The sequence below is a fragment of the Hesperophylax consimilis genome, chromosome 25, assembly GCF_061612785.1.
Source record: "Hesperophylax consimilis isolate HC1 chromosome 25, BYU_Hcon_1.0, whole genome shotgun sequence".
NCBI lineage: Eukaryota > Metazoa > Arthropoda > Insecta > Trichoptera > Limnephilidae > Hesperophylax > Hesperophylax consimilis.
The window spans coordinates 15567589-15577491 of NC_142860.1; the positions used below are offsets into that span (position 1 = coordinate 15567589).

Sequence of the window (9903 nt, forward strand, 5' to 3'; positions counted from 1 at the left end):
TCAAAACGGGTTTACAAGCGGAAAACGCGGACGGGCGTGGTGGTAAGGGTTTGACACTATCCTGCGGAGATAGCTTGCGCTTCTTTCTCTGGGACAGTATCTTGGTTCATTGTTTTGTCTTCCAAACTACTGTTTACACTAGGACAGTGGGTCCGGAGCTGGGACAAAACAGTAACTGTCCTCGTGTGATCGCTCTATTAGAATGCTTTCGTCTGGGGGTTGCCAAGAGCGGCGGAAGTATTTTAGAATGTTACGCATGTACAACCGAAATATTACTGTTATTTTCAAACCACTAAAATTATATTGTTTACTAGCGCAGACCTGTGAAAAATACGGTATATTTAAAAAAGACAGGTTCGATACCTAATTGCATGTTAGCTGTAATGCGCTTGCCTCAAGGAAATTAAACAGCAGAAATACACACTTAAAATATTATCAACATAATTTAGGGAAGGTAATTTAAGTACTTAACCAATACTAAAAAAAATTATACCCAAGAAATTTATTCATCCAATTTTGAAAATGACACTTAAATTCAAAGCAAATTCAAATTCTATATTTCACTGAACCAGAGTTACAGACAGACTCTAAACCGAAATTAGTAATTTTTGTTATTTTTTATTTAAAAAAAATATATCTATATATATTATATTGTGTTTGTGTTTACTTCGTAGAACTCCATTTAATTTTATTTTATTTTAATAGATATCAAATTAAATAATATTATTATTAAGTTCTGCAAGTATTTTTTTGGTTTTTATTATTGTTTCAGCTGTTTCGGCTTTCAAGACAGTTTGAAAATGGCTTTGAAAGCCGAAATAGCTGGAACAATAATAAAAACCAAAAAGTACTTGCAGAACTCAATAATTATATTTTGATATATATTAAGTAATTTTGATGATTAATATAACTCTCATACAGCTCTAACAATACCAATGCCAATTATTTATGCATGTAAATAAAAAGTAGACTTCTTTCAAGAAGACCCAAATCCAATTTACATAACAATCATCTGATCAGTGGTAAGCTCAGGCCTAGTGTACTGAGCCGTTACAAATAATTAAATAGAGAAAGGGTTCTGGAATATTTTTGAAAAAGAGATCCCTAAAATTGTCTTAGAAGCCTTATTAGGTACAATCACGATCCATATAGAATAGTTTTGTTGTAGGTTAAAAAAAAGGGGGGCTCCGTTGGGCAGGATACATATATGTATAGCAAGGATGGATAATCCAACCATCAAAATAAGGCTTCTTAACCCTTACGTTTGAGAGAATAGTGAGTATCAAATGCAAATCTATCTGTTACAACTGTTGAATGCTTCTACCGAGAATAGTATGTAGCCGCCACGTGTCAACTTAGTGGTCGATAGATTCGTGCGCATGCATCGACTTCTATTATATAGAGTTTACATTCCTTGCAAAATCAGTGTAAAATATTATTCCCGTTCGGGAAGTAGGTAAGGGGTGTGGCGGCTGTCGATGTCACCCAAATCTATATAAGATGATATAAGAATATCGTAAAACCTTGTTAACTGATGGATTCTTATAACATTGATATCTTTTCCAGTAATACTTGTACATTATCGCAGCGTGCATATTATTATCTCGCAGCGGACAATTAACCGATGTTGGTGGCCCATACGAACGCCAATGTTGACTTTATCTATACATCTCAATGGGTGCATGGCGATTGTGATGTAAAGAATTAATACTGACTACTCGTCATATCGTCATTTTTATAGTTTAGTGGTTTGGAGGAGCTTAAATGATTTTATCCAACTTGCGACTTATAATACAAGTAACAATTATTTTACAAGCAATAATTATTCGCCTGAAACACTCATCCACATTGAAAAATCTCCTGATAAAAGATTTGAAAGTTCATTGAACCGGAGTTACAGACAGAGTCACAGTAAAATGTTGTTTTGTTTGTGTATAGTTTGACCAGTCTTCTGAAGGAAAAACGGCTAATATGCTTATAAATAACATAAACTTTCAGAAACAATTATTTAATTTACTGAAAATAAAATATTAATACATGTCGCTTATTTCCAACCCATTCCAAAAGTGATATGTTGTTTGTCCAAAAAAGGGTATTTGGTATAATAAAGGGCACCATGTCTTAATATCTATGTTTTTTTTACGTTAACGTTTACGGGTTGTTTCAGAGAATTCGAACAATTCATCAATTTTCAAAGTTGATTTCCAAGTTGTGTGAAAGTTCCATTGAAGTTCTGTTATTATATTAACATGGTCCAGTCGCTTCACAGAACTGAAATAATAATAAAACTTTCACAGTAGTCCTTAATATTTAACTGTGAAATTTGAAAAACACAGAATTTCGACAATGTTGTCGTTTCCGACGTGATAAGAATGTACCCACCCTATAAATCCCGTCATCGCATCGATGCGTATCACTACTCAACCATCGCGTGATGTTAGAAATAAGTAGATGAATAATGGTTATTATTTGTATGAAACGCGCTTAGCAATATATTTTATCTAAATACCTGTAAGTTAGTCTAGTACTAGGCGTTGACACGTTAAATGACAACGCTGCTATGATTGACCATTGTCAACTGTTGATTAAAACCGTTGGAAATAACTCCGATTTTGAAGGGAACACTAAAAATATATATTTAAATAACTAACTAACTATTCTGCCGATTCCCCGCAAGTGTTTTACAGATAAGACGAACTACCATACAACTCAATATTGTCACATCTTGCTTCATTTCATTCATATACCGTCTCATACATACCTGTTATTCTGACTCTTAAAATGACACGACTCAATTATTTGGTTCCCTCGATCGTATCATAAACTACTTTTGCCATTCATTTTAGGTTCATAAATCATTTCATTCCTAATTCTAATAATGTTACCAAATACCAGCATTGGAGAACCGCAACCAATGTTACCGATTATCTTATAAAGATAAATGTTGGATATATTTTCCTTGCCATATTGCCAGAATCGCTTCGCGATAGGCGTTACTTAATGAAATATTGGAGAAGAAATTCTACAAACACATCTTGTAGGAAGGAACATAGTCAAAAGACCTTACCGAATTACGCATTATATTGTTCACAAAGTATAAACAATCACACTTTCCTTAATTTATTTGACGCCAATCTGCTACCACAACACCACGGTTAACAGCGTTGCGTTGTGTTATAATATTCATATATGTAGTTTAAAATAATATTATATTCAACTGTTGACGCAAATTTTCGTCTAGCTGTTATTTTCAAAAACTTGTTATACTTTGATAACGTAATACTAGCTACCTGCGACGTGAACCGTGATTGACAACTGGGCTGGATTTAGCAAAACACGCAACGTATTTATCTGAATAATTTAGGAAAACGAGGAGTTGGCGTCGTTATTTAGTAAATATGTTAATTAAATGTCGTCGGTTTATACATTATTCACGTCCTTTAAGTGTAATATGATTACTTGAAAATGATTAATATTAATTCACATGCCTGTTAAGCGAATTTCACGTTCTAATTAATTGAATTTTTATGAGCGTGCAGTTAATATATGTTGAGTTATATTAACACAAGCATACTTTTAACCTAAATTATTGTCTTTGGTTGGGTTTTCGGAATATGTACCTACAAGTTTTATTTCAGACACAGCACTCCCGCAGCTAATTGTCGTAAGTCAATAATCGGGTGTTTTGAGAAGTAGATACATTTCTTGGTTTGGTAGTATAATACTATATGTCTTCGAAAGAACGTCTAGCAAAAGTGCTATATCTCAAACAAACATGGATAGGTACAAGGTACAACAATGAATCACTACTGGTAAGCGTAGTTATTTATAACCCTCATCACTATATAAAAATTAAAATCAAACATTTTTTGTTTTTGTTTTTACATTAGCTCCATACAGTCTATATGTCACCTTTGGGGATACTGTGTGGGTATTATGAGTATTTTTATGAAAAGGAAGGAGAAGAAGTTCTTGGAAGGAAAATGTTATGAGTAATGTGTAGGAATCTGGGGGCCAGTGTGTCTAAGAGTGATGAACGTATGAATCATCCCTTTCATTACGGGGCAAGGCGAATCGAGAGAATCCTACCGATCGTAGAAAGGAGAAACCGCCACGAAGTAGATGGGTATCATCAAACCTCATCCCATGAACCGCGGCACCCTTGCCAAGTCACCAAACGTAGCAAAACACCTACGGGGAATCTACGGCAGAGGTGTGGTTTTATCTATTACATGGTCCCCGAGGCGGCGGTACCCATATTCAACTCTTAAATTTGTCTTGATGTAATAATACACATGAAAACTTGAGTCAAGTCACATCTTCGGATCTACCGGATCTGCCCTGATGATGGACACTGCAACGCTGTCCGAAACGTCGGCTAAAGAAGGAGTTAGCGCAACACGGCATAACACCCCAAAAACAAACAACAAAAATGCTTTTGGCCGTGAGAATCTAAAAACTTACCTTGAGTCAAGTTGACGATTTTCATACGGATCTAAAACGTACCTACTAAATAATATTCAAAACTAAAAATACTGTTATCTGAGTTAGACATATTATTTTGACAAGAAGTATTGTACCGAGCTATAAAAGGTGTCCGGGCAGAAAATGCACAAACTTTTAGGGGTAATTTTACGTGATGGTAGAAGTAAAAAAGGCTAAAATCTTTTTTTCGAAAATATTTTTTTTGTGCTATTTTTTCGCCAGCTCTCGGGTCTCGCGACCAACTATCGCAAACCGGATGGTTGGCGGTGTGGTGAGGCAAACGCACATAGTATGTCAGTACCCTAGTATCGCGATCTATTCTAACGACCCGGGTGCCGGGTGCCGGGTGCCGGATGCCGGGTGCCGGGTGCCGGGTGCCGGGTGCCAGGTGCCGGGTGCCGGGTGCCGGGTGCCGGGTGCCGGGTGCCGGGTGCCGGGTGCCGTGTGCCGGTGTGGTGAGGCGAACGTCCACAGATTATCAGCACCCGAGTGTCCCAATCCGGGTGCCACGACACGCTACCCGGTTCCTGTAAAACGATCGATTGACCCTGCTTTACCTTAAAACGTTGTAATTTCAAAAAAGTTGTTAATTTTTTTTGCTTGTTTTGAAGTGAAACTTCTTTAGGCGCGTAATTCGGGGACGGAGTAAAACCGAGTCAGGATCGACACGAAAATGCGGGTACCCCCACCACCGCTCACCGTTCACTGTCCCTCTCTCACCATATGCGCTTGTTGAGGTGGGGGAGCCGCTCACGAACGTTCTCTCCCGACACGGGACAACAATCGATGCAGTTTTTGCACGATTCATTAAGGATTTAAGTGCTCATGTATATATCTCGCACTTTAGTTACCATAACCCAATTATCACGACATTAGGAAATGATATTCATGAAATTGACAATGAAAATGGCACATGATTGGTAAATTGTCATTGTAATTTCTTTGTAATTTTTAATTGTAATATTGTTATTTATGTAATATTGTATACTTGTGAATAAATTGAAAATTTTTGGAACTATACATTAATCGAACGTCATTCATCTATAAGAAAATATTAGAAAAAGCAAATCCATGCTTCGTCGTTGAATTATTTAACCTCTAATTTTCAAACTAACCTAAGAGAGAAAATAGAGATGATGAAATGAAAATAGAGAGAGAGGAATACTAGAAGTTTCACTTCTGTCTTGCGTAGGCTTGACACACCCACTTTTTTGCTTGTATAATCACGCCGAATCACCTCCCGTAGTGCACTTTAGCCCCCGGAAATCTTGTATAATATTCAATAAAAAATATTATTTTAATACATAGTATCCAAAAACTAGTGGTACAAGTAGAAGACTGGAAAAACTAAATTTAATTTTGAGTCGATTTTGTGGTTCAACTTGTTTTCATTTGAGCCTTCGTTTTCGAGAAAATGGAATCCGAAAATTTTTAGGGTACAAACAAAATCTGACCACAATACTGTTATTATAGGCTGCTCATTGTCTTTTAAGCAAGCGTATACAAGCCTCGAAATGATTTTTTAACCCTCAAAATCACCACTGCCCCCCTGGATATTACAAACACCCCCGTTGGGAATCACTGCGTCTATGTAGATGATGAAGTTTTAGCAATTTCCAGAATGTTCCACTAGTTTCCGGACACCGTGTATCTACTCAAGGAGTATATAAATAAGGAGTGACCGTAGAATGAAAGCATTTTCCAATTACGGCGATTTTTCATCACATTAGTTTTTGATTGTTTTCTGGAGAATATCAGTGAGAGTGATGTATATTATAATAAAAAAGCAGTTTTACATTTTATCACAACGGTTGCCGACAACCGCGACATGGCAATATTAATGGACTCTTGCTGTTTTCACCAGCTTAAACAGAGGGCTTTTAAATGTAGGTGGTACAATTTTAATGACAGTTTTGAAACATGAAAAATAAATAATAAAAATAAAATTTCATTAAAAAATAATATATGCAAGAAACTAAATACACTGTAAAAACTCAAACAAAATACATCGTAAAAACTCAAACAAAATATAAACACAACAGACCTCTAAAGGTTTTCACAAAACGTGCATCAATACAATATGAAAGAGTGTTTTATTATTTTGCTTTGCTGAGCATAATGTAGAGTCACGTGGGGTAACCGTGCGCAATTTTTACATTGGGATTTTTGTATTAAAAAGCTTTAGGTATTTTACTCAATTCTTTTGTTTATTAATATGATCGATTATTAAGGCATCTCAAACAACCATAAAAACCTCATATGGTTCATAAATCAAACAGTTATATAAAAAAGTTTACATGCATGTCGATTGCGCACACTTACCCCGTGTGCGGGGTAAGTATACGCATACCGTAGGGTAAGTGTTCGCACCGCAAAGAGTTACTCCCCATTGCAATTATCACACTTAAATTGCCCCTTATCGTAGTCTGTGCAATTCTCATGCCACCATGCTTTACACACAATACATTCTATCCAATCTTCTGTTGGTGGATCTCGATATTTCTCCTTGCATTGTGGGCAAAAATAGTCCTTAGAAGCCTGTTTTTTTGCGCTCTTTAAAAAGTTATGCACGCTGGAATCTCCCGCCTTATGCTTTGTGGTGATTCTTTGTGGTGTGACTTTCTTGAAAAGAGGTGGTCGTCCGATTTCCATGGTTTTAAATATTGGTTTTCCAACGATTTTTGCATCTGCATCTGTCTGCTTCTGCTGAAGTTTATTTTTATAGGGACTTGAGATAATTATTTCAAACTTGCAAGCATTTATCAGTTTGCGTAAAACCGCCGAACTTGAACAACGTTAAACCCAATAGCTCTCGCAATACTTGTGGGAGGAGTCTGTCTTAAAGCTAAAACAGGGTTACGTTTTCGAAATCCATACACCCAATCCTTGCCAGTCGTTTTTGTAATGTTGTCAAATCTGTTCTCGATCTTGTTGATTTCAGCATACTCGTAAACATTTTTTCTCATTGTCTGCATAGTCAGGCCGTAGAACATTTTGTCAGTTATTTTACAATAATCAACGATTTCGGCCTGAAAATAAATGAATAATTATTAGATCAATAGTTTCACAAAAAAATGATATCTGCACGATAAATTGAGTATCTATTTATCTAAAAATCTACCTCTTTATCTGGTGTAAATGTCGGACGATATCTCCCCGTTGAAGTTGCTATTAATTTTAGTTTTAGGCGCTTACGCAGAGTGGCTTCACTGATCCCAACAATATCTGCAGCAGCCCGCTGACTCTTCCCCTCTTTCATAAGCCTTTTTGCAGTTTTTTTTTGCTCTTGAGTGCAAACTGACCTCTCCGGGTGCTTTCTCACGTACACACGTGGCATATTTCACTGTAAAAAAATAACGAGAGTTGAAATATTATGCTATAAAATCAATTTTATCTATCGGGGTAAGTGTTCGCACTCGTCCAACTGCGAACGCTTACCCCAGCACACTTACCCCATCACACCAAAATTCAATAAACTTTAAAAATCAGATTAGTGGTTATCTTTATTAGAATTATCACTTTGCACCCGTCTAACTAACAATATTTTACTAAAAATTACCATAGACCACGTCACTCTGACACAGCTGGTTACACAATAGCACACATCGGTAACAGATGTGAAAAATTTAAGAAAAGCACGAAAAAAAGTAATTTACCTACCAGTTTTTATTGACAAATCAGCATCCACTGTACACATGTCCTGCTTCGGCGCGATCCAGAAGGCTACTGAATTAAGGAACGCGCGGGCGCTTGACAGGCACAATCTTGTCGGAAACATCACTGCGAACACTTACACTCCGCGTACGGTTACCCCACGTGACTCTACTGGTTATACACATTCAAAAAACATTAATCAATTCGGTAAATGCATCGTGCAAAGGTGAAAATAACACCATATGCATGAAAATACTCTTTGCGTTGAAACCTCAAAACAAATCACACCTAAATATGGTATTACGTTGCAACAGCAGTTGGAAATAATAAAATACTGCTGGTCTTTACGTTCTGACATTTTATTGCATTCGACACATAAAACCGCCCATAAACATGATGTTTTATGTTGAGAATTAAAAGACATAACTTCAACGTAAAGAAAGCAACTTTTTACTTTAACCTTTGGTGAGCTAAGGTCACAATCGGTTTTGAAGAGTATGCAATAGTTTGCATTTTTTTCTAAATAATCCACTATTTGATTTTTAATAGTTGATATCTCATACAATAGCAAATGCCGCCAATTCATTTGAAAACTTTACTTCATAAAATACGGTGGGCAAACCAGAGTGGAAGATATATTTGGTACCACTAATCAGATTAGAAACTTTGCTTGTGACCAGATTTATACAGTCATATACACATTTTTATTTTATTTTAATATACTTCATATGGGTTACATTAATACATACATATTTTGCAAAATATAATATTAAGGTTCATAATTGGTCATGTATACCTTATCAGAAAAGAGGAGCTCTTGTGCCTGATAAGGGAGCCATGATTCTTACTTAGATTCAATGTTATAATATTATGTTATGTGTAAAATATATAATAATAATATATATGTATATATATATATATATATATATTTTTTTTTTAATATAAGTTTTTTTGGAAAAAAAGTTTGATTTAATTTATTTGTTCTTGTTGGTTCGTAATACAGCGCAATTCGGAAGGGAGATTATTGTAGTTTTTTATGGCTTGGTAAATATAATGGTTTTGCATTTGAGTTGTTTTAAAGATTGCCGTAATAAATTGATTTCCATTTCTCATGAGTTTGTAAAATTCTTGATATTCTGTGTTATTTTTTTCTTTACGCATTTTTATAATGGAAGTTTGTTTAAATTTATCATCAATATTTGGTACTGGAAACAATTTAAAAATCAATTTTGTTGGGAAAGTAGAGTTTTTTTAAGTATTACCTTTATAATAATTTTTTGCGAGACTTCAAACGAATCAAAAAACATACTGGCGGGTATGTGTACTGCCTCCCCGTGAACCATGTATTAGATAATCAACACCACTGCCATAGGTCACCCCAAGTGGTTCGCTATGTTTGGTGACTTGTTAGGGGTGCTCGAGTTCATAGGATTAGATTTAAATAAGTATTGCGGCGGATGCTTTTGCCCACCTACTCGTGGCTCGTGAATCGGGTAAGTTGAGGGAGACCTCTTGACCTCTCCAACCGGACTCCATCGACCTATCGCCTTGAACCGCAGTGGGGGAAAGATTCATATGTCCGTAACTCCTTAATACTTTTACCCCCAGATTCCTACCTAAACCTCATATCTTTTTCCATCCCAGAACTTCTTCTCCTTCATTCTTTTCCTTAAAGAATCCCTACACATAGCATCCCCGAAGATGATATAGGCCCTGAGGATTTTTTTTCTCAGATTTTGTAAAAAAAATCAAAAAGATCATGCA

The 9903-nt window shown here is 35.9% G+C and overlaps 1 long non-coding RNA gene across 1 annotated transcript; it reads right to left on the minus strand.

Annotated features, from left to right (window-relative positions):
* Positions 1-6711: 6711 nt before the first annotated feature.
* On the minus strand, positions 6712-8202 carry LOC149411574 (uncharacterized). The gene is made up of 3 exons (XR_016304816.1): positions 8146-8202; positions 7607-7828; positions 6712-7514 (listed from the first exon to the last, which is right to left on the minus strand). It is a non-coding gene; the product is annotated as an uncharacterized LOC149411574 (long non-coding RNA).
* Between the last annotated feature and the right edge of the window lie 1701 nt (positions 8203-9903).